This window comes from Coturnix japonica, chromosome 1 (assembly GCF_054131305.1).
Source record: "Coturnix japonica strain WE chromosome 1, WE-NBRP24, whole genome shotgun sequence".
Taxonomy (NCBI): Eukaryota; Metazoa; Chordata; class Aves; order Galliformes; family Phasianidae; genus Coturnix; species Coturnix japonica.
The window spans coordinates 74,298,616-74,324,560 of NC_140663.1; the positions used below are offsets into that span (position 1 = coordinate 74,298,616).

A 25,945-nucleotide genomic window follows, 5' to 3' on the forward strand; every position below is an offset into this window, starting at 1 on the left:
AGGGTGGTAACCAATTAATTTTGCTGATAGCAATACCTCAGTGTTGGACCAATAGGGACAAGGAGCATGCCTACTGCTTGGCAGTAGTGATATAATTAAAATGACAAAGTCTGTGGAGGCTACTGTAGTTTTTTATTATAAGCAGCACAGCCTTGTAGAAAGGCACTGACAAATTTACAAGGCATTAATCTGGTCACAAACTATCTTCAGAAGATTAAACAAGAAGAGCAGGCGGCATGCATCTCCCATCACAGGAGACGGGAGAGAAGCTATTCTGCCCATGCTGCTACTCGCCTTTACCGTGACAGAGAAGCATGAACTGCTCTGTGCCCTGTCCTCATATAGCCAGCAGGTAACTCTCTCAGAAGCCTCTCATGAAGATAGCAGGAAAATGAAAAGAGGTTGCAAAGTAGCAAATTTTTCTGGCCACTGCGAGAACCCTGTGTGCAGAGTCACCTCACACGTACGCTGAGAACAGCCAAGCGTGGCCGTGCAGGCTGGATGTTCTAAATCATTCTAACCTTTCGCGGTGTTTTAAGTTTGCTATTTAGAAAAAGAATATATTTCATTTCTACTTCTGCATTTCTGCTTTTACACTCTGGTGCGCTCTTCACAGAAGTGGAGTTACACATACATGTGCATACACTCTGGTGACTCTAGAATAAAATGACAGTTTGTCTTGAACAGAGACACAACTGTTTGCCTTCTGCTTTTGCTGTTGCCTTCCCATCTCTTTCTCCAGACCTTATATACCGGTACATAAAATGAGGAAATCCCCCCTCCCCTATCTTGCAATCAGTCCTCGTGATTGCAGTGCGAGGTGAAGATTGTTCCACTCGTTTGTTTTTTTGGCTTGGGAAGTTTGGAATGATTGTTCTAATCAGGTTCTCTGTTTGCAAATGAGCCCTGTCTATCTGACTGGGCCCTACCTGTGTTAAGTGCTTAATATTCATCATGACATGCAAAAAGGTTCATGCATTGTCACGTGCATGTGCATCTCTGCATTCCTCAGCGCTTCATTGCGAATATAGTTAAGTGTGGGCACAGTTACACATCAGAATGTGCACTGGGATAGATGTTTGTCCCTGCCTAGCATCCCAGGCAGGTTTTCTGAAATGGCACCAAAGCTGGTTTGTCTTCATCAGCCCTGGCAGGTAAATCATATTCACAGTAGTTCAGCTGCACTCATGGCTGGCAATGAGGTTTATTTTTCATGGTGTGGTGAAGGCAGGAGGCTTCCTGCTTCCCTGTGAATTGAGCAGTGTGACCGTTTCATATGATGAGGCAAGCAAATAAATGCACTGAACTGGGGCATGTGCTAGATGGAGCTGCTGTACACGCTGAGGGTAACCTGTGTATTGCTGCTGGCTGCTGTCTCTTCTTCGCTGGAAGGGCTTGTGACTTCAAGCCTGTTACTTGCAGAGCCTTGCCCTGCATTTTGCTTCTCCTGTGATATTTCTGAGGTTTTGCTGTTAATGAAATTTTCTGGACTTGTGGGGAAACTTCTAGTTTTGTATAGAGGTTTTGGAGGCTTTTCTGACTGTTTTGTGGACAAGGACAGTTGAGTCCTCCCTTCTGCTTTCGTTTTTGGGGGGGCTGGAGCAACTCACTAGACAGCTGTGTAAGTCATACACAGAGCAGCTCAGCATAGAATTGTGGTCACGGTCATCCCACAACCTCACAGCATTAGTTCCCACTTCACAGTGGTTTCATCCCTGCCCTGAAAAGTGGTTTGTGGTCTGCAGGGCACATGCCTGATTGGCAGAGCTGAGTAAAGGTCCTTGTTCTGCTATCTTTGACTTTCCTGGGAGAATTTCCTGGGGAGGTAGGTGTTAGAGCTGTAGTATCAAAACAGGTAAGAGGCTGCCAGAGTCCTGTTAAGCAAGTAGGAGAGAATGAGTGCCCTTGAGCTGCACTCTGCTTGGTCCTGGCAGATGCTGTGAAGCCTCCTGGCTTTTACCCATCTCTGCCATACCCATATTGCCTATATCAAGTTCTTCTGTAAAGGAAAAGCCCCAATATGCACAGGCTACTTGCAACACAACAGACTTGTGGGATCTAACAAAACCTGTAAAACAAGATATGCTTTTCCAGGCATAAGATAAGTGCAGGAAGAGATGAAGTCAGCGGATGGCCTGGACTGCTGTGCTGTTGTCAGATATAAGGTACTTGCGTCAGCTTATGGGGGTGCCTTCATATTCTTGTAGTGGATGTGCAGGCAGGATCCAGACTGCAGTGTTTCCTTATGTTGAGCGCTGAGTGTCTGCTCTGGTGCTGTTCCCTTTACAGTGTGGAGGAGCTGGAGGAGGCTGTGGGGACAAAGTAGGTCTGGCCAGTCTTCTATCCATAAATTGCAGAGATGCAGAGATATAGTCCCAAATTTGGCAAGGGGAAAAAGAGGAGAAACAACAATGGGGAAGGGAGAGAGGCCACCCTCCCTCCCCAAATTGGGGATGGAGAACAGCTGAGTAACAGAAACCTGTCAAGATAGTAACTAATAACAATTAATAATTTATTGCACATCAAATAGCTCCTTTCCTCATGGTTTCCAAAAGCTCTTTACAGCCTATATATAGCGACTGCATTACGGTGTGGTATGTGCTTTTCAGCAGCATGGTTTAGGAACAGCCCTGCTGCTGAGGCACAATGGAGCCTGGTCAGCCCAAAAGAATGCTAGCAAAAGGTTTGTACCTCCTCAATCCTCCCTGCACATTTCACAGTAGAAAAATGAGTACGGGAGCAATCATTTTGAGGAGTGGTGAGAAGGCAGAGCTTTGTACAGGTGTTATTAAGTCAGGCTGTCCCAATGCATTCAGTTGCATAGACCTTGAGAGAACAAGGATGGGGGCTGGAAAGAAACAAATGTGCTTTAGAAAGCCTATGATAATGACTTAAAATTGCTTTTCCTTATAATTGCAATTTTTAAGAGCTGACATTTAGCGATAAGCCAAGTGCTAGATGCTGATGGCTCACAGAATGTGGGGTCTTAAATAATGACTGCTACACACTAATTCTTGCCTATCTTTGGGCATATTCAATTCAGATGCTGTTCATAAGGCTGTTGGGGGAGGGTGAATTAGTGGGGCCTGCAAAGGCAAGCACTCAAAAAGGGCAAGTCAGCTGGCAGACACAGCTATGCAGTGTGTCCTTTTCCTATGGCATCTTCCCTGAAACACTGCTTCCAGGAGGGAGCATGCAGCAGGCATACAGAGGGCAGAGCACAGTGCTACAGGACAGGAGGTGATGTGTGTACCTCACTGAGAAGACTGCGGGGAGTATAATGCTAGTAAGAAAGCAATTAAAAGAGCTGAGCAAACAAGCAATAAATAATGTAGCGAGAGCCGGTGTAATAAACCTCCTTAGTAAAGCTGGCCCAGTAGGCCAGCCTCAAGTTCCCTGAAACTCCACCTTGTACAACCACCCAGGGCATAAAGTCACTTTAGAGGAGCAATTAGGGAAGAAGCTGCTTACGGGGTTACTTTTAGATCATATGCTGGTAAGTTTAGGAGGTGGTGGGAAAGCCCCAATGGATTGACTGAGGCTGCTTTTTGTAAGTGAAAGCTTACTTATGTAAACGTGTTTAAGAGGTGCCTTTCAGTGAAACCCTTTGCTATGTTTCCTGCAAAGAGCTAATGGAAACCCTCCCCTTAGAGATGATGCTGTTAAGGCTGCATTATAGATTTCACCTGTGGATGCTTGAAGTTCAGGTGACCAGATGCAGAGATTATTTGCTCAGGCTTTGGCATTGCTTTTTCCGTAGATGGATACAAATGCTGAATTGCTATGGGACCTCCCATTTCCTGCTTTTTTAAAAATTATTATCTTTTATTAGGCCTTGATAGACTGGCAATGGTTTGAATGCATTTTGAGTTGCATTTCTTGTCAAAGATGGTTGAAGTTCAGAGGTGATTCTTCCTTTCCTGCCTGTCCTTGGACTTGTAATTAGGAAGTGATTCCATTTATGTGAAGAGCCTGACTTCTACGTTAAGCCTTCAGATACCATTAGCAATAAATGGTCTCCATAGCATTATGACCAGAAAGGCATGAATGATCTGGTGGAAAGAGGTTGCCTGAAAAAAAATTGGCCTGGCTTGGAAACCTTGCTTAAACTGCTGTTCAGTGTGTGCAGGAGGAAACTTCATTTCCAGGCTGCATTTCTTGTGTGCTGCTCCTACAGCAGCCTTGACATCTAGGAGTGGATTTTTCTATATCCTTGAGCATCATACGGCCACCAGGAGATGCTTGCTTCAGCCTTCCTTGGCAGGCCTTGTGCCTCAGGGAGGGATGGGAAGCATCACTAGGAACTGGAAGGAAGACTCTGGGTTTCTGCAGTAAGGTATAATAACAGCTTCTGTTTGAACCAGGTGGTAAAAAAGGATGGCACTAAACCAGCTCATTCCCAGGATAGCATCATTCTGGACCACTTCCACCAGCCCTATGCCTTTGAGAAGCTGCTGTGGGAAACTGGGCAGTCTATTCTTCCCATGTTTCCCCAGTTAATTATTACTTTTTCTTTTTCCCCCGACACATTCATACAGATTAAAACTATCAGCTCAAGTGTATTTAGAGCCATCTTTCTGGTGCCATGCAGTAATAAAAAATAAAATAGAATGAAAGTCTCCATATGAAGGGCATATTAGTACAGAGTACTAGCAATTGACCCTCTCATGGTTTTCATACTTTCTTCCCCTGAATATTGATGTATGCTAAGATATGTCACCAGGTGTCAGTGAGGTATGCAGGTGAAGGTAGAGTTGGTCTAGCTCTGCCTTCACTGAATTTCTACTGTTGGTCTCTTGATTTTGCTGTGAGCTGGAATCTCTTCCTGAATGGATTCATCCTGTTCTGGAGATGGAGGGTAATGAAGTGTGAAATCCATTTTTTCTCCATCTAATGGTTGTGTAACTGATAAAGTTAGACTGTGGTCCTCTCTACTACTGCATGGCAGATCCTCACTGACATATCCCTTGTGGTTACTGCTCCCTGTTCTAGCAGTTTCCTGAATAAGTTTTTCAGAGGAGGAAGTGTCTTCCTCACTCATGGAGCAGAGTCTACAGAGCATGGGAAGGGAGGAAAATAGAGGCAGACAAGAAGGCTGTATTTCAGTGGGGTTAGGTAGTATTGCATTCTGACTATTGATCCCGTTCTTATGGTTGCCCTCCTCAGCCTTAGCTTGTCCTGTTGCTGCCTGTATCTGACAGCTGAGTATTGTGTGTACAGATGTCTTTGTTCTTCACTGAGAAAATCAGACCTGTGTGTCTCAGGAAACCAAGGCAAACAGCTGCACCTTTCGAGAGTGCTCTCTGCAGTTAAAACTTCCAAAGTAAACTGCCATTAGATCTAATAGGATTGTCCATGTACAGCCCAGGGATTTTTATTTCATAGGCTTCAGCTGTGGCTACTTCATCTTCTCTAGACTCATCTTTACTTTGAATTCCCAGCCTCATGTTTTCAGTGGCTGCTCCTGCTTACCCCGTTCCTCCCCACAACACAGCCTGTGTGGGGTGAGCAGTGTGTGAGGACAGTGCAGCGCTTCAAGGTTCTATGTGCAGACCAGCCTCTTTTCCTTTATGCCTGCTCCTCTCAGCTAGGCAGCATGCTCTCTCCAGAGGTTTTGTTGCCTTCACATGCTCCTTTTATACAGTCCTATGGAGGGCCTGGGAAAAAAGCAGACAGGATGGGAGGAGGGAGATGGGAAAGGAGGGAAGAGACAGGACCTGTGGAGGAAGGATCATTGCCTCTGATCTATTACAAATTCTCCTGGGAGACAGCCGGTTAGACTGGGAAGTGAGTGAAAGCCACACCAGATGAAGAATTGTTCTGTGTTCCTGATGTATTTTATCCTCGACAGGGATTTAGTTTCTTTAACTATCAAGCTAACTATTTCTCATATATGTATCATATAAGCTGTGAAAGATAAAGCACACACAGCATCAATCACATCTTGTCAGAATCTCTTTACCTCTTCCCTTTTCTTTATATATATATATATATATATAAAACGTCTTCTACTTTCTTAAATTCCACTTAAAACAAGGCTGTTGTTATCAGGGCTTGACCACAGTGTAACTGAAAGACCACTCCACCATTTGACAATTCAGGGGGGACAAAATGGAAAGACAGGATGTAGATACTGGGAAGGAAAGGAAAAAAAGCACAACAAAGCCAAAACAAACCAACTGAACACAGGTATGGGGTTTTTTTCCCTATTTTGAGAGAAAGCCTTCCCTATGAAACAGATTTTGTCTTAGATTTCTAAGACAGAAAAGGTGGCATACCAGATCCTCATGATTATCATAGCTCATAATTCCCCAGGAAACCATCTTCACCTTTGAACTGATGAACTGAACTTCTTTTTACATATTGATGTCCAATGTAGTGACACCTGCACTTACAGCCAGGAAGGTGAACAGGAAGGTATATAGCTGTTGTGTGTCAAACTTGAACCCTAAAAGCTGAAGTGAGGTGGAGTCCTCAGACAAAATTGTAGATGAACATGCAGAAGTTCTTTCCAAACATCAGCTCCCTGTAATCCCAGATCTGTGTAGGGTCAGTACTGGCCAACCTTAAATATCCAGGCAGCATATTGCATGGTCTTGATGTGATCTTGCTCTAGCTGTAGTTGTCTTATGACTGTCTTAGACTAAAATGGGATGAGATTGTTTTCTTCAGAGTGTCTGGTATGTTTTTGGTTCTAGGAGAAAAATAGTTTTAATGCACACGGATGTTTACGGTTGCTGCTAAGCAGTGTTGTTCAAAACTAAGGCCATTCTCAGCAAAGGGCCCAAGGAGCTGGAAGGGAACAAAATTAGGACAGCTGACTTAAACTGGCCAAAGGGACGTTCCATTCCATATGATATTAAGCAGATAGAGTTTTGAAGGAGAAGGGAGTCCATCAGGCACTCTTCTATTTCTCATGGGGCTTGCTGGCCATCAATCATGGGATGGGGAGCAATTGCTTGTGTATCACTTGTTATGTACATTCATGTATCGCTCTCTCTATGTATATATAGGTATATGGTCCTAACTATAATCCTTTATCTTAGCAAATAGTTTTATCTAAACCCACAAGTTCTACTTGTTCTTCTCAATTCTTTCCCCTATCCCACTGGGAAGTGGGGGAGAGAGCGAATGACTGTGGTTCAGGTTGGGTGCTTAGTCACCTGCTGGGCTAAACCATGGCAAGGGAGAAGGAGGCGGCCAGTGCCCTCTTTATTAATGTTGCTGTCTTTTTAGCAAACAGATTAAAGAAAGAATAACAGAAGCAAACAAAAAAGAAACAACCACCAGGCATCAAGATTAGTGAATAACATTGTAATCTGTAATTTCTAAATATGTTTTTTCATTTACTACTTAACATGACAATGCGTGCAATATATGGTGCACCTATTGTGTTATTGTGTAACATCTTGAACAAACAGTACCCAATCTACACGTTCGGAGGGTAAATACGCCACTTCAAAAGCAGCAAAATGGAAGTATACAGCTCCATCCAATTTTTGGATCTCAATTTCAGAAATGCTGAGTATCTAGTGTACCATCTAAAATCAGCAAGAATGATGATGCCCTGAGAACCAGGCCCTTGTATTTTTTCTCTTCCAATTTCACCTTAAATTAACCAGGCTTTTTTTTCCCCTGTGCTTCTTAACTCAGCTTTTTATTATGTTTGATAGAGAGAAAGAATGATTTTTTTTTTCCCTCCCCTTGTATCTTGCACAATGGAGAACATAATGCCTTTCCTTTGAAGTCTTTGCTGTTATCCTGCCTACAAAGTCAGGCCTATCTTTTGGTTTCCATTTTAATTAAATGTATCTACATTGAACAAGGAAGCTGTCATGGAGATTCTGAAATGGCTTCTCTTATGATAGCATACAACCCCTGACCATTCTGGAGTAAGTTCACCTTGTTCCAGTGTATACTGTATCTTGTAGCATACATAGCATTGGTTTTTTTTAATAGTATGGAAAAGTGAGGAGGGATTGTGGTTATTTTCTGAGTTAAGATCCTTTGCTGTTGGTCTGAAGTGAGTGCTACACTGCATTAGGCTTGTGGAAGACAGAGTAGAAGAAATGGATCTGGGAGTGTTGGTTGATGCTTGGATGAACTGAGCCGGCAGTGTGCTCAGGTGGTCAAGAGAGCCAATAGCATCCTGGCTTGTACTAGAAATAGTGTGGCCAGCAGGAGTAGGGAGGTGTTCATCCTCCTGTACTCAGCTCAGGTGAAGCCACCCTTTGAGTGCTGTGAGGGCCCCTCACTACAGAGCTTGTCCAGGGAAGGGCAATGAAGCTGTGAGGAATCTGGAGCACAAGTCTTATGAGGAGTGGCTGAGGGAGCTGGGATTGTTCAGTCTGGAAAAACGGAGGCTCAGGGAAGACCTTACTGTTCTCTACAGCTCCCTGAAAAGAGGGAGATGGGGGCCAGCCTCTTCTCCCATGTAACTAGTGATAGGACTAAAGGGATTGGCCTCGAGTTGTGCCAGGGAAGGTTCAGGTTGTGTATTAGGAAAAATTTCTTTTCCAAGAGTTGTCAGGCACTGGAATGGGCTGCCCAGGTCAGCGGCTGAGCCACTATCCCTGGAAATGTTCAAGAACTGTCTAGGTGTTGTACTAAGGGATGTGGTTTCACAAGGAGATGGTGGTAGGTAGATGGTTGGATTGGAAGATCTTGGAGGTCTTTTCCAACCTTGGTGATTTTATGGTTCTGTGAAAGCAATGCTTAGACAAGAAGCCAATCCTACAAGAACTAGAAGACATTAATGAAGCTTACAGCTGAAGGTCAGATCTTGAAAGTAATAGTTGAACATACTTGGGACTCTTTGGATTAGATGTTCTTTGAAATGATGCTGGGGCTGTAGAACAGTATGTGAAATGGAGAAGACTGAAGTCTTCTAAGTAACAGGATGTTGTAATGGCTTTTCTCATTCACTTAATTTAGTAAAGCAAAAAAGGCAGATGACCTGAAAGCACATCAGATCCAAAAAAAAAAAAAAACAACCAAAAAAAAACAGCTTGTGATAAAGCCATTTGAGGTTTAATTCTGAAAGAAATATGTCTTACTAGAAAATGTTAGGTTTGATCTATTCAAATCTTGCATTATGCATGTGGAACAGTACGAAAAATAACCGAAGCTTCACTTGGCAGATGTTTGTTGGTGGTTATCTACTTGAATGATGCTTGCCAATAGAGTTGGCTTAGAATTAATTTTTGCCCACAGTTTATCTACCAGCATTGGATACTCTCCTTAATAATTTATATAGATTGCTGAATCTTAGTTTTTATTTCCTTGCAGTTAGAAATGGGCCTAATTAGCCACATTTAGAAGTGGACCATCAGTGCTCAAAAGTAGGATACAAAGATGGCTTCCAGCCACTTATTTCATCCCAGCCACTTGAAAATAAATGACACATAATACCTCTTAAAGGGCTTGCTGCAACCTTTTGGAAAGTACAACTTGGATCTAATGCATGAGGCAGCCTTCATCAATGTTCAGTCTATAAGAGCACTGAAAGAAAGGTTTAACATAACTAGAGCAATTACCTTTGCCCTGCAAAACGTGGCTAATTTAAAAGTGACTCTTTACAGCTTTCTGTTGCTAACTGTGCAGTTGTTAGGATGCCAAGCTTGGCATAGACTGAATACACTTACTCCTCTTACTTAGAGTGAACTGTCCTGTGTGTGCCATGCTGGGCAGGAAAACCAGTCATCAGTACTATGCCAGCTGATGAATCTGTGATATTTATGATGATAGAGTGCTGACAACGACCTTATTTCTGCTGTTATGATATCCTGCTCTGAAAGCAGGAATTGGACAGTTGGTCAGTATCATTTTATCCATTACGAGTGTATGGTCTTGTGAATAAGGGCCTTGCTACGTTACACCATCTTCAGTTCTTCTCAGACAGCAAGGCCATAATGAGTTTCCCATTGCACAAAGTCTTCAATTCACAATCAGGCAATTAATTGCCATCAGCTATTGTAATGAGGATAATGGTATTATTCCCATGTCTTGACATTACACTTATTCTGAATGGTAACTTTCATTTAAAACACTGGAGTATGTCAGTGCTAGTATGTATAAGATTTTGCAATGCATAATTTGTAAACATTAGACTTGGCAAGTACATTGCAGCTTTTTGAGTGCTTGGCTTCTTCAGTTTAGTACTTACCCTCAAATTTGCCCATTCAGCATCAAACAGGTCTTAGTTAGGGTTACAATTTGAATATAGATCAGCTTCTTTGAAATTACCTGCTTGTTGCGAAGCTTAGCTGGATGTCATGTTCTCCTGAAAACCTAGCTCAGAGTGTCCTTGACTTACATTGCTTCAGTCCAGATGGATATGATGTCCAAGAGGAGGAACTCCTCCATATTCCACACAGTTACCATACACCATTTGGGCATTGCTCTGTCTGTGACTTTCTTTTACATCTGTATGTCACTACTGAAAGCCCACAGCTAGTCAATTTCCACTTTCTTTAGAAATGGTGAATGAGAAATAGTGAGTGAAGGCCATCAACAGCATAGACGTCTCAGATCTTGTTATAAATTTTAAAGAACTGTGGTTGTCAGTCTGATAGCCAGTGTCTTTACTCCACTTGTCCATCTCGGTGGTCCGTTTTCACCAGAACTTTTGTCAGCTGCCATAGTACAATGTCTATAACAGCATGAAGAGTGCCTGTCATGTGAAATGGACCCAATATGATGGTCTGTTTGGTCCCTTTCCAGCCCTGTTTGCCATGATTCTTCAGTGAATCCAGCTCTAGAATACATGCCAAGCACTCACTGGTCTTTTACATATGCCATGACCTCTTTCTGGTGTTCGTCCCAACTGGCATTAAATAATCTATTTCCATATTATTAAAGCCTCTCAACCTCCAAAATACACACCCACATCCAGACTGCCAATGAGGCTGCTCCAAAAGTAATGCCTTCTATTTCATTACGTTGGCCCATCAAAGGTGGTGGATGTTGGTGGTATGGCAGTAGAGGCTGAACCTTCCCAACAGTATTCCCTTACATTTTGTTGCTGTGTGGCAGATGGCAGCAGAGGGGCAGTATGACAGAAAGGTATCTGATGTGGAAGAATGTGTGGAGTAAAGGTGTGGAATTGAATTCTTCCATGCAGAAAAAGATAGCACGACATGTCCAAACAGTGGATGTGAGTGCAATGAGGCAGTAGGTGGTGTGTTTCAGCAGTAGTGACAGCAATGTGAAAGACAAACCACGTTCTGGATGGCCATGCAGATTTTGTGTGGCATGCGGGCTCTTGTTCATTGCTGGTAAAAATACATAGCTAATGGTGGTGACTATGTTGAAAAATAGTTCTTTTTAGCTGAGAATTTGATTTGTCAAATAGTATTATTGTGCTCTTTGTATCTGTCACAGTTCTTAAATAAATGAATAGGAGGCATTACTTTCAGAGTGACTTATGTACTCTTGCATACAGAATGTGGTCACTTCTTAATGATTTACACTCAGATGCTCGTTTAGCTCCTTAGCGTCCTTAGCTGCTATTTTTTTTCATTGGCACAGCTATATAAACTGCCTTCTGAAAGGTCGGGACTTTTTCAGACAACAGTATCATTTGGATGCTTTCCTTATGTAACTGATATACTAGCTGGTACTTTTAATGAATACTTAAATTTACTCAAAGATCATAAACCTTGGTGAGCGTCTTCAGTTTGGGCACATAATGACCAGCATATTCACTGGGATTTTGATCACAGTTATTAAATCAAAATCTCTCCGTGCTAATGAACAACTTGAGACTGAGAAGGGCTTCTGTAGCATCTCCATAGTCTTAGGCAACGCAGTCATGTGCTTTTCACTTGTAATATAATCTGCAATATAACAGAGTTTGTTTTAGTGCAATAACTTTCCCCTCTGCTCTTTGTTTTCATTACTTGCTGTCACGTGGCCTGCTGTTGCCATAATCGTAGTTACTGAAAAGGCTGTTAATGACAAACAAAAGATGAGAGGAAAAAATCACTTACTTCCAAGACACTATTTTGTCTAATGGCTTTGTAATGCATTTTCTCCACGCCTGAATCAAGAGGTTGAGGAGAAAAATAACCTTAATCACAGGAGGGGCCATAGCTAGAAAATGAACCCCATTTATTTATAAGCTCTCCCACAATTCCCCCGTACCACTGTGTTCTCCAACCTGCATTGTGTGGATACAGGTGAGCACAGGAGAAGTAATTAAGGAAAGCTTATTTCAAGAACCTAAGACTTGTGTTATTAGGATCCACACCTCTGTGTTAAAACTGCAGGAAACTTTTAGGTGCCACATAAGTGAAAAGGTTGAAAACCAATTTTTGATAATTGATAGCAATTATTGAGTAGGCCTGCAGGCCTCAGGAGTGTTACCTGAGATCTCATCTTCCCCTGTTTGGAGCTAGAATTTAGATTTAGGTCCATCACCATTTTCAACATTATTAGCCCAATTAGTCTAATGTACTCTTTTGTTTGCTTTACTGCTGAATCAAAGGATGAGTATCTGGATATTTTTTTAAATGGTGTAAAAAAAAAAGCTTGAAGGGTTTTCTTCCAATGGGATTTTTATAACGACCATGGTGACGAATGGTCAAGTGCCATGGAGCATTATACTGATCAAACTCGGTTTCCAAGGAAACTCAGGATGGAGTTTCTAGAGTCTCTTTGAGTAGAACAGCAAAACTACGGCCTGTGTCAGAAGGCAAGTCACAGGTTAGGTTCTTGAGTCAGCTGAAGAACTGTGTGCATCACTTAAAAGCAAGAACGTACGAGTAAGTAACTAAGTTGGAAGCATCTTGTATTTGGTGTTTTGGGCCAAGGTGGGAAGACAGAACAGGTGTTTGTAGCCTGGACTAAAAACAGTTACGCTACTGCCATTAATTTTCTGGAGCAGGAAAGTGGTCCAAGTCACTTCAGAAGGGTGAAGATTAATGGGGAGATGCTGTTGCTGGTACAGATGCTGCTCCCAAGAGCTGGGCACACAGCATTTGCTGGGGGTGGCACTCAGCAGTATTGCTTGTGGACCCTGTCCAAGGGAATGAAAAGCTGATTTAGCTGTATATTTGACTGCGTGGGCTACTGAAGGACAGAATTTAGCATTGTTTAAAGGAAGGCTGGAAATAGGTTAGGCAATGTGTTTGCTGTTGGTGCTTTTTTATTATTTGAATAACACATGCACACAAACACACAGAACACTGTTCTAAGCAAAAAATGGAGCATTTTCTCAATTCCTCCTCCTTCCCCCACAAAATTAATGGCTTTACCAGCAGCTTCAACCAGAAATCTTTCAATCTGTCCTACAACATATATTGCAGTAGTTACTGCAGTGTAACTTTCCTTAGCCTAGACACAGCAAAATCAGTAGAAAGGTGCTTTATATTGTACAGGAACGAGGAATAAACTATCCTAGTATAAGATATGTTTAAGCAGGCATTAGCATCTCAATGGAAAGATAGAGATGATCCATGCACAATTTTCCATAAATATAACTGCTTGAGAAGCTAATTGCCTGAAGGTCAGAAATGCTAGTAGAATTATTTTTTTTTTTAGCTCAGCAAACTGCAGTCCAGAGGCCATCTTGCACAGTGTGCTAATACCAGTCCCAAAGCATTAGGTGTCACGTTGTTGCTGGTGGAAGCTGTTAGAGAAGGACGATAAAAAAGCACAATGTTTTCTGGGGAGAAGTATTGCAAGATTTGTTTCAGGAATTGCTCCTGAGCTGCTGAAAAAGAAAGAGTTGAGCATAGAATTCTTAAGCTTGAAAAGACAAAATTGCTTGAGGCACTGGGGAGGACCTGCTTTCCCCTCTCTACCCTATTAAGAAATGGTGTAATTTTCAACAGAAACTTTTATCGATGTATAATTTTTTACTTAACAAAAAAAGAAAAGAAAAAGGAATTCTAGCTTTCCCGTCCTTCTTGATATTTACTTTGTTTAAAGTTTCAGAGACCATTCTGATTAAAGAGGTAAGTGGGAGAACATCAGGGTGAGGAAATAATAAATAACAGATTTGTCAAAGACCTTTCCTGTGGGTTGTCTAACTGCAAAACAAAAACTTAACAGAATTACCTACTCTGAGATCAGAAGTGATAGAGAAAAACCCTTAAATTCCTGGCTTGCAGCCATTTATGGAGCACAGGTGTCATATGCTGCTATGAGAAAAGTAGGTGTTACTCGAGAAAGCTGCTATGTTCTTACTGTATAGCTTCTGGGTAGATTTAAGGTCCAGCTGTTCCAAAAAGCCTGTCCAGAACTCATTAACAAATCCCTATCTGGAAGCTTGAGTTGTACTCTTTGTAGCTAGTAGAGAGATGCTGCCTGGTCACTGCTGTTCTACTGCCAGTTGAAAGCCTGATGAGAATCTAGGAGTATCCTGGAGCTGTGGATACAGAACATAAGCTAACAGGCCATGTCTTATACATGTATTTCTCAACCTAGGAATACAGCACCCACCTAGTTGGAGCCTCAACCAGTCCATTCTGGGTATATGCAGTCTCTATTTGCTGATCTAGTTTACTGGAGCATCAAATTCTAGGGAAATTACTTACAGTTTATCTCAAATCTGTCTACCTCCTCCTTGTTGTGGGTGTTTTTATTCGGTTTCTTCAGACCTGTTTTAGTGAGTAGCTTTCCAACGTTGAATCCTTGGCAATAGACCAACAATCTTGTTAAATGGTCTCTGCCTCCCTGTAAAAGGGGCTTGCTGCCAAAAAAACACTCCTTGAACCTTAAAACAAAACAAGAAAAAACAACCAAAAAACACAGCAACAACAACAAACCACAACCACATGAACAAACAAACCATAAACGCCATGGTGAGAGCTTTTAGTCAGCGCTTGTACTCCAGTTTGTTGCCAGCTCCTTGCATTCTGCTTCATCTTTTCTCTAAACTTTTATAGCCCCTAATCGTCTGTAAAGCATCGCATACCCCTACGGTGCCATATAAATGAAATAACAATGATGCTCTTGAATTAATTGGGTGCTTTTGCATACAGTGGTTTTACAATTTCTTTTCCTCATTATAAGACCCTCTCAGTCGAAGCTGTGGGTCCAATTGCCACAGATAATTCAGTGCAAGATTGAAGGTGTATACGGGAGATCCCATTTTTTCCCTTATGAGCCCTTTGTGAGGAGGATATGTTTTAGTTCATTAAAGACGCGTGTTAGACAATTATATTCTCCTCTCTGATTCCTTCTTCTTTTTTAGTTCTCAGTTTATAGATCTTCTTAGAAAACACCAGGTCTTACAGAGGTTTACAAACCTCCATAAAGCTGCCTTTAGTTATTTATTTTTAATCATGGGGATTTCCTTCAGATTCCCTACCTCCATGTCAGCACAGGACACTTGGAATAGATCCTTAAGATGCGCTTTTCCCAGAGTGGATTTATTTATTCTCCAGGCAGAGTCCTCTAGCAACAGAAACACGTTGTGGCCAAAAGAACAGCTTGTTTGTGCTCCAGTTTTCCCACCGATAGCAAAGCCAACAAATCTCATGAGCTGGTCAGACTAGCAGGTGTTCCAATTGTAGGTAACCTCAGTTGCTGGCATCTTAGTGAGGAAGGGTAATCCAGTGACATCTGCAGCTTCCACTGGCTTGAAAAACTTTGTTTTACTACAGTGCTGCTGGGCTCAAGTGTTCAATACAGTATTACATCTTATGTGGAAATCCCGAGAGATTCTAGAATCTTCAGAAAGTAGATCTCAAGTCCTTTGCTACAAGCATCAAGCTTTTATACTAAGGTTATTATGGAAGTTTGGATCAAACTTTATTTTTTCACTGGTTAAAAGGAAAAAAATAAGCACACACTGATGATAGTGGTCTGGAAATACACTGGGACGCTCTTAGTGATTAAAGAGTAGGCAAATATATGAACAAACATCTGATGTGCACGACTTTTCCTTCTCAGTGCGGTATGTCTTGTTTCAATATATGTTGCAGAGATGCTACGTCTCGCAAGTATCTTGTAAAACTGAGACTGCTGCTTTGCAGTCCCATTGGAGCTTAGGGCAAATGCGAAGAAGAACAATGACTCCAAATCCACTTGTGTGTGGTTCTCAGCTTGCAGAATATGGCAAATTTTGGGGTTATTTGGAAAGCGGCTTGCTTGTACTTCTTCCGCCCACAGAGTACAGAAAACTAAAAGGTCTATCCTTTAACTCAGTCAGTCAGAATAGATTTCCTGCTGAATGTAGGAGGTCTCTGTGGTTGCCGTGAAGCTGTCAGTGGTCACAGTCAAAAGAAGGTCAAAGCAGAGATGTGCATAGTTAGCTACTAAATTTATGCAACACTCTAGGTACTGTTTAGATAGACTGAAGCTACCACAAGGTCAAGCTTCGCTATGGTGCAGACTATAAGCTTATAAATGCAAGCTCAGGTGTGGCCCAGGCACATGTTCTTGAGTCCTCGGGACTTTGTTTGCCTGAACACACTTGGTGAGTCATTGGGTGAACAAGCATGTTAATGCAGGGATACAGCTGGCTTTCTAAAAGGCAGACACAGGGAAAGGATGCAAATGTGGTGCAAACCCTTTGGTCTCAAGATCAGTTTCAGAGCAGTGCAGGCACAGTTCTAGTTTGTTTAATCTTTGAATCCTCTCCTGCTCCCAGAACGCTGGTTTCCTACTCCTAGCAATAAGTACATCCTTTATCAGGTTACTGTCAGAGAAGTAGATCTAGAAATTGCATTGTGCTGGAGCTTGCTTCGGTACCAATTGAGCTTACCTTCAATTTAAAAAGAGAAAGGGCTGTTGTAAGCTACATCATGAACTGGCTTAGACATCTTTTTTTTTTTGCTGCTTCACAGGTGTTTTTCCATTGCCAAACAGAGTTTGTCAGATTTGGGAATTCTGACCTTCACAGACAGATCCTGGATGGTGTTATGCAGTTGTCATACACCTTTCCAAATGAAAACTTATTTTTCCCAACCCCATAGAGAAGATCCAGACTAGGGATGTAATCAGCATAATATAGATTACAATGGAGATGCCGAGGATTAATGAACCTTACAACATTTCCAGATCCTAAGTAACCTGCAGAGACTTTGCAGTCCAACATCAGTGTATGCTATGATCTAGAATAAGCACTAATGTGCATCTCATGGCATCTGTGTTATACTAACAGGTACATGTCATATAATATTACATCAGCCTTTCTTCTGCCCTCTTGCCTGAGCAGCTTGGTTTGTTTCTGTGGCCACAAGTATTTCAGGAAATGAAGCAGTACATCAGCCTCTTATTCGGCAGCTTTCTCCTTTACGTTTTGCAGGGGCGTTGTCTGAAAATAGTCTTGTAGGGGAAGGGAGGAAAAAGAGGCCATCTGCAGCTTCAGCTGTCAGGCTGGTGAAGACAGGGGCAGAGAAGGTGTAGATTTAGATGACAGATGCCCAGACGAACGGCAGATAACTGTGGAACTTGGTGATGGGAAATTGTACAATAGAAATAGATAGAATAAGAAAAGTGGCCATAATTTCAATAGAAAAGGAAAGGAACCTGAGAAACCAACCCCAGTGCCATGCTATAATGGGCTTTACCGTGGATCTGTAAGGCTGTGCTTCAAACTGTTTCTGAGCTTAGGCAGGACTCCCATATTTCCTTTTCTCTGATTTCTTTCTAGGAGTCGTGAGCTGAAACCTCTCAGTGACCTCTGCAGAGCTGTGATCTGGAATTTCCCCACGCTGTTACCTGTAGCAGCTCTGTTAAGCCTAGATTGCATCCACATGGTGCCAAGTCTCTCAAGGAAGCCAGTCTTGCTTGCTTTGAGTGACAGAGATCCCGCTTTCTCATCCAAACTCTGTAGAATTAATAAAAAGGAGTGGGATTAGGCTTATGCAGATGTGCTGTCAGGTCAGGCCTGTGAACTTGCACCCTAGTAAGCCCTGAACTTACATCATGGGATGTGTTGATTAATTGTAGATAGGCAAAGTCACTTGTAAGCCATTTATCACAGTCATTGTTAGGTGTCAAAAGAGACCTGGTTAAGAGGGATTACTCCCATTTTTCTTCCGCTTTCATCATGCCCTAGTACCAGCAAGGACCCATGGATGGATTAACCAATTATTTACTAGGGCTGACATAAACAGATGGCCAAAACCAAGCTTCAGGTACAGGAAAATAGAACAGCTTGCCCATGGTTATTGCCAAAGCCATCAGCAGTGTTCATGTCATCAGAGCCCTTGTGGCAAGCCAGCAAGGGCGCAGATGATCTTACTCTCTTATAAGACAAATCACCAAAACAAGAAGAAAGGTCCCTGTGCTAGAGGCCCAACAATCAAATGGGCTAAACAGTGGCATCTGTATACTTTATTTGTTACTCTCAACTGCTGGATGCTTGTACCTGTGTTTTATTGGCCTAAAGTCTGGGTCATACATTGATGCATTACTGGAAACAGCGGAGGACAAAGAGAAACACTTCCAGAACCCCACTGAGCTCTCTTGCAAACCCATCCATACTCTAGTGCTCAGGCATCGTAACTGCGAAGGGACATAAAACTTATAGCTTCTGAGTAGGACAAACAGAAATACTTTTTCAGGTCAAGATTCCAGGTGTGACCACTGTTGCCTCCTCGGTAAGGTGGAAAGTGATGTGGTAGAGAAAAAAACGGTATTTTATGGCCAAGGAAGCAGGTCCCAGGAGACAGTATCTTGCCCAAGCTATACAAGAAGATCATGCTTAATATGGTTGCCCTCATTTCTGCCCTGTTCTCCTCTCCGGCTGTTGATACATGGTCTGTGATTCCTTATCATAAATAAGATTTGTGAGCTCTCTGGGGAAATGGACTGTCTCTTTTCCTATGCTTGTGCAGCTTGCACAGGGATATAAATAATAATAGTCATTAATGCTAATAATGTGTTTTTTAACCTTTTGATCATCCTCTGTCTGATAAAATAGAAACAGGAGAGAAATCTTGCTTTGAAAAAGAAGCTACCGGCAGAAACGATTAACATTGCAAAGGGTAGCAGAAGTCAGGCACTGCCAAACGTAAGGCTGCGACCTCATGTTTTCCATTTAGTTTGCTATTGCATCACAGACGACTTACTTTTTAAAAATAGTAGGTAGGCTGTAGTCTCTTCTCTGGTCAGTATGCTAAGCTTTTTGTGTAGTCTGGGAAGAGGTAAATTGTCCCTGTGACACTGGAGGTCTGCTCTCTTGTTTTCATCAGTTAGAGTTGGCAAATCACCTCTGTTACTTTCACCTCTCTCATCTTTTCTTCACCTTGTCTATCCCAGCACCTGGTTATCAATGGTTGGAAATCATTTCTCAGTGTCCTTCTGTAGAGCACTTAGAACAGTAGGGTTTGGTCGCAGTGAGGGCTCTGTACATCCCTGCATCACAACTGATAAACTCTGCAGGGGAATCAATTTGCATACTCAATACAGAGCAACTAAGGGAAAGGGCTGTCTTAGTGATTTTGCTGTTAGGGAGCCTAGATTAGTGGACGCTGAGTTTGGTGAGTCTTTCAATTGCTTTTATTGTGCTTGAGAGCAGGTCTTCAGTGATGGATAGAAATGCGTGGAGCTCTGCCTACACAAAGATTACTCTTCATTGTATTGAACATCAAGTGTTTTCATGCCACACAAAATCAGGCAGTATTTTCCAGGATCCATGGTTTGGACTCATGAAGTCCAGTTTAATGTAGCACTGGTTGTATGTTTTCTGTTTCTCTGTGTATTGTAGTCCTCACCACAGCAGTCTTGATTTCATTTCTAAGGTGCAGCAATATTGTCACTATGATGGCTAAAAATGTAAATGATAAAAGATTTGTACAGAGGAATGCTATCATTTATTTGACTTTATGCTGTTTTAAGTAAGGATACGCTTCCAGGCTTGCAAACCCATATACCTGGAAAGCTGGTTTGATTTGAGTTTTTTCAGCTATACTCTTTAGGTTAATAAAAGATATTGCCTTTTCCTACCTTGCCTCACATTATTTGCCTTTCAACTCTCTATCCACAGTAATTTCAGCACTGGAACTGTCAAGAAAAGGTGCAAATTGTTTCTTCCACTAATCATAAAACACTCTCCCAGTCTCAAGTATCTTAAACAGCCAAACGTTTGCTCAAGCTTTCAAAAATAAAAACAAAATAAAAATCCATCCTTGGATAAGAGGCTGGGTCTGAAAAATATCAATCTGACAGTCTGCAATTTTAATATGTTATAAAGCACTGTAAGGATACTTGCAATGGGAATGCTCCTGCAGCCTTAGCTCCTGCTGCTTTGCTGGCTGGAAAGGGTGGATTCCTTGGTACGAAAAATGGCTTTGGAGAGCTCACCACTGTCCTTTGTTTCTGCCCAGGAAATGTAAGGCTATCAAAAAATGTACAAGTCAACTCTCATTGCAGATAGTGAGACTGAAGTGCTTTGGTGATATTCAACATTCATCTGTTTGCATCTTTTTCATGTTAGGAAGATCACCTTCATCAGACAGGCAGGGTGGACGAATAGCCACCTTTCTTGCACAAGAGACTTTTCATAGTCCTAGTTCAAAAGTCAGCCTGCTGTATAGCTAACAAAATTAACAAGTCTAATGGGGGCCGAGTAGCTCTTGGAGGCACAGTGTTGAGCTTTGTGAAACCATCCAGTGGGAAGCTGGGTACATCACCTCATGTCCATCAGGTGAAAGAGTTAAGTGAGGGAAGCACAAGACCCTCAGCTGTTGCCGAAGAACTGACAAGCTGCAGCTGTGGTTCTACAGCTCTGCTTTTGGGCAGAGTAAGGCATGTGCAAGAGGAGCTGAGCACTTTTTCAAGGAAATATCTTCTGTATAGTGCTGCCGGAGGAGACAGGCCCTGAATCCAAGGCAGAGGTGAGTGAGGTCTGTGTTGCCAAGCTCTGGTAGAGATTTACGAGATCAGGGTGGCTGCAAAAACAGTCTTGAAAGGTGCTCTGTAGCCTTGAGGGATTGTTCATTCTTCTGCAAAGGCCAGTTAATGCTGAATGTGGCAGGAATTTTGTGGTGTAAACACCTGTCCCCCTAAATTGTGGATTTACTGATGATCTCAAGGGCTTATTATTATTATTTTTTTTCCCAGCTTGAAAGAGCTGACTTTCCTCACAGAAAACGTGACAACTCGAAAACATAATCTGCCAAAATGTTTCTTTGGGTGCTGGCCAATATTCTTTTTCTTCTTGTTGTTCACACTTGCAGATTTCCAGTAAAATTTTGTGAATGTTGGAAGAGCAGGGATCCTTTCTACAGAACTCCTTGTGTGTGTGTCCCAGGGGCTGTGTTCTCTGTGCCTGTGTCTCAGACTTCTCAGCATAGCTTGGATGAGGCCCTCCTTGAAGAAGAAGTTGGCTCTGGGGATACGGTATGGTAGACATGTTGATAGCAACTGCTGTTCCATTCATTTTATATTCTAATTATGTGTCAGTGTCAAAGTGTGTGTGTACATTGCTGCCAAATGCTTTCTGTGAGATACGCTCTATGCGCCGTAACTCGCAGAGGACATGGGTTATCAGAAGTAGTCACCATAGAGTCACCAAGGAGCAATCATGCTTGACCAACTTGGTAACCTTCTACAATGATATCTCCAGCTGGGTAGATAAGGACAGAGCAGTGTGTGTTGCATACCTTGACTTCATCAAGGTGTTTGACACTGTCTTCCACAGCAACTTTGTAATGAAGTTTAGAATGTTTGGGACAAATGAACGGACAGCAAGGTGGATTGAGAAGTGCCTGACTGGCAGAGCTCAGAGGGTTGTCATCTGAGGTACAGCCTCTGGATGGAAGCCTGTAACTAGCAGTGTTCCTCAGGCATCACTGCTGTGTCTGATTTTGTTTAACATCTTCAATTACCTGCAAGAAGGGATAGAGTATACCCTTAGCAATTTTGCTGATGATACTAAGTTGGGAGGAGTGGCTGACATGCCAGGAGGCAGTGCTGCCATTTAGTATGAGCTGGACAGACTGGTGAGCTGGGCAGAGGGGAACCTGATGAACTTTAATAAGTGTAGGATCTTGTACCTGGGGCACAATAATCATATGTGCCAGTACAGATTGGGGACTGACCTGCTGGAGAGGGACCTGGATGTTTTTGTGGACAACAGCTTGGCCATGAGCAGCAGTGTGCTCTGGTGACCAAAAGGTCTAAAGATTTATTAGGGTGCATCAAGAAGATTGTAGTAACCAGCAGTTTGGGGCAGGTGATCCTACCCCTCTATTCTGCCCTGGTGAGGTCACATCAAAACTACTGTGTCCAATTCTGGGCTCCTCAATTCAAAGCAGACAAGGATCTAGAGGGAGCCCAAGCAGATGGTGCAAATGGAGCATCTCCCATATGAGGAAAGACTGAGACAGCAGAGAAGGGATCTCGCTGCTGTTTATAAATATCTATAATGTGGGAGTCAGTTTGATGGAAGTTGACTCTCTTCAGTGGCATGCAGCAGTAGAACAAGGAGCAATGGGCAGAAGCTAAAACACAGGACATTCCATACAAACATGAGGAATACTTTATCTACTGTGAGAGTGATGGAGAACTGGTAGAGCCTAGAGAGGTTTTTGAGTCTCCTCTGGAGATATTCAAGACCCATCTGAATGCCTTCCTATGTGACTTGCTGTAGTGAACCTACTGTAGCAGGGGCTTGGATTTGATGATCTCCAGAGATCCCTCACAACCCCTACAGCTCTGTGATTCTGCCTGCTATGGCCAATTCAGGACAAACTGTTCCTGTGGTTCTTGTTGTATCAGTACATGTAACATGCTTGTCTCCAAGGGTTCTTGGTACTGTCCCTACTGCGTCGTCACGCAGCTGTCTCATTATCTGGCTATTTCTGTGGATTTTTATTTTATGGAATTGCTATATAGCCAAGTACAGCCAATAAAAAGGCTGTGCCTTTTATTGGCTCAGAAAGTCTCCTTTTAATTTTGTAGAAGCCCTGGTGAAAAATCCTTCCTTGAAGAAACCTTGAAAAGACGTTCTTCCTTCTTTGATGAGTTTCTCAGAAAGATAGCAAAGAAGAGAGGAATGGTGTAGGGGGGTGGGAGGTAGTAGGATGCAAACAGAAGTTGCGATTGGGACACGGGAAGAATATAGATAAGGAATGTGAAGCGGCAGCAAGGAAATGGTAGGTGGGAAGTATTGTTTGAGCAGAGTTGGCTCTTCATGCCTCTCAGGCTGTAGGTGAATGGGAAGCATGAATGCTGTTTTCTTAGTCTACATAAAGCAGCCTAATCAGATGAGAGACTATTTATCATGGTCTTGATGCACTGTGCATCCCTTCTACAAGAACTCTCATTTCTGGACACTGTGCAGTCCTTGACCTTGGACAGTGGTGGGTTTCATAGAGCCACATGACAAATGACTATTTCTTGCTGAGAGAACATCTCCTTCCACTCCCTTTCCCAAGATCACATGCAGCACATGCCACGACACTCTTCTAAATCACAATAAAATGTGCTATTCATCACAGATGCACTAGTCCCAAAGACATGCCACGAAACCCACAGATGCAACACTCAATAAAACAAATAGTAATACACATATGTCAGAGAGAGACGCGCAGGACAGGACACTAAAACATCCAGGATAAAAACACTCTTGGGTAATGTATGGCTCTTGTCTCCCCGCTCGCTTTACCGAGCTCTCTCAGCTTTAAATTTCAGGACCGCTAATTCTCTTACGTAAACTCTGCAAAAAAATTTGCATGGCCAACTATGTTTTCAGTGCAACTTCTATTAAAGAAAAAGCCACTAAGCCTTTCGCTAATGCAACACAAAATTTGCACAGTTAAATAACAGTAATTTGGGGGGGACATAATTAAATAAATCTGTAATGGAAAAGTTCTAAGTTCCTCCATCAACTTGAGTTTGCCTGCTTGAGAAGTATTTTACGGTAGGTTTGGTATGAATGTTTGGAAGAAGCAATATTACATGTGTGCAGGCATAGTCAAGTTGATATTGCACGAAGAGAGTGAAGCGAAGATGAAATAGAAATGAAAGTGCTTAAACAGTTAATAGCACAAAGCACGTTTATGTATTAAAAAAATGGACAGGCATCCGTGCACGGTGCGTCTATATGCATCCACTCAGCCTTAATGAAATACTTTCACTGTGCATTAAAAGTAGCCATCTTTCAATCATTCAGAGCTGTCAGAATCCAGCCTTTTTTTTTTCCCTCCCTCTAAATGGGGTTGTAGATACAGTCTTTGATAGCTAATACGTCTGTGGCTCATCTGGCTTTTGAATCTAAGGTAAGTGGATAAACTGCAGCAATTCAAAAAGAAAGGGAGGAAGAACAATGACTTAAAGAACATTTGGTTTATGTGTTTAGGGAGAGTTGAATACAGCGTGCTCTTCCTTCTGTTCTTGTCCTTGCAGTGTGTAGGTAGCAGAGGGATTTGGCCATACAAAAAGCGGGCTCACCTTTGGCTCTGGACCAATCCCAGAGAATTCCAGCCCACAGAATCTGATACTCAAGCTCATATTTAGTAGCCTAATGTCCTGACTAACTCTGTTGGTATGACTCAGCACGAGCAGGAGAGCCAAACCCCAGCCCTGAATGTTTTTGAAGGTTAGGAGTATGTCAAATGGGCTGTAATAAGTAGCTGTTTCAGGCTTCTCCAGAGAAGCATGAGATGATGCTACCTGAAGGAAAGCTGCTGCTTTTGAATCTTCTGGTTTGTTTAAAACTCTTGTCCAGTCTAAATGGGAATGATGCTGGCTTCAATATCATCTTCCACTAGTTTTATCTCTGTAAATTATGGCCCGAAGCAGAGATCTAATTCTGATTTTCCTGTTATTACTTATTGCAATGTTGCTGTTCTGTCAGCGCTCCAAGAATTCACAGAGGATTGGATCCAACAGTTCATGGGATGGTTCATATCCCAAGTATGACATGGGCTGAATTAGTTGGTCCCTGTAGCAGCTCTGCCCCACCTTGGTGGGAATTCCTGCAGCAGCACTTAAAACCATACAGCCTATTAGCTGATAGGATGCATCAGTCTGTTTTTTTCCAAGTGTTCTTCCTCCCAACCGATTCCAACCAACATTTAAAAGAGGGCGGAGAGCTGGAAAGTGAGTTTGCATTTGTATGGTTCTTAATAGCTGGTGATTAGGTAATACCTCACTCTGTCTATAGGGGAAAGGCACCTGGCAGCAGCCAGCCGGGCCAAATATTATCTCTGTTTTGCATTACAATGCGCATTTGGGTCAACTAGAGAACAAGTACAACACTTCTAGACTAAGCACAGCATACAGAGACAGAAGGGGTGGCTCCAGGCACCCATACACTCCGGTAGCTCACCCGTTGGTTCATGTTGTTACCTTGGAATTCCGCTACACACAGCAGAGTTTATCTTTGCTGCAGGGGATGTCATAGGGATGCGATGGGATCTGGTCATGGGAAGGCAGGCTTTGCATCTTCATCAGCCTCTCCTCACTTGCAGGCCGGGGGGCTCCTTCATTACTTGAAGTTTCCTCATGTTAAAGCTTCTGAAAACCCTGCTGGAGCCTGGACTCCTGCCTGTGGCCATGCACGTGGAGAGATCTTTTGCCTGGTGGCTTCTGCCTGAACTTTCAGCCTTTGAGGGCCTCGCCCGTGGGTGGCTAAGCAACATCTATGATGTGTAAATTGCGATTGTTATCTCCTAGCGGTGGCATTCGGGCTGCCATGACAACCGCAGTGAGGGGGCACGGTGTGGCCCAGGAGGGGCCGCCAGGCTTGGGGGGCAGTTCACCCGGCCTGCCACCTCGTAGTGACTTCTTAAGGGCTGCACAGTCTCCCCAGCTGCAAAAGGACGCCTTCCTTTTGAAATGCCTGGAGTGTGACTGATGAAAAGCCCCGTGCGAATGTTAAGTAGTACTTCATTACTGCTGCTCTTCTCACCAGAAGCAATGATTTCAGGGCGCAATGAAGCTACAGGAGCTAATTACTCCTTGGGAAGAAAGTTCATCTTGTGTTAAGGTAGGAAGAGCCCGTGTTTGAAGGGAGAGGGGTAGCGGGTGAAATCTTCTG

At 42.7% G+C, this 25,945-nt stretch overlaps 1 long non-coding RNA gene across 1 annotated transcript; it reads right to left on the reverse strand.

The window, feature by feature from the left end:
* Window positions 1-13,129: 13,129 nt before the first annotated feature.
* Window positions 13,130-25,535, reverse strand: LOC107320331 (uncharacterized). Its single transcript, XR_001558223.3, has 2 exons — window positions 25,255-25,535; window positions 13,130-17,782 (listed from the first exon to the last, which is right to left on the reverse strand). It is a non-coding gene; the product is annotated as an uncharacterized LOC107320331 (long non-coding RNA).
* Window positions 25,536-25,945: the final 410 nt, after the last annotated feature.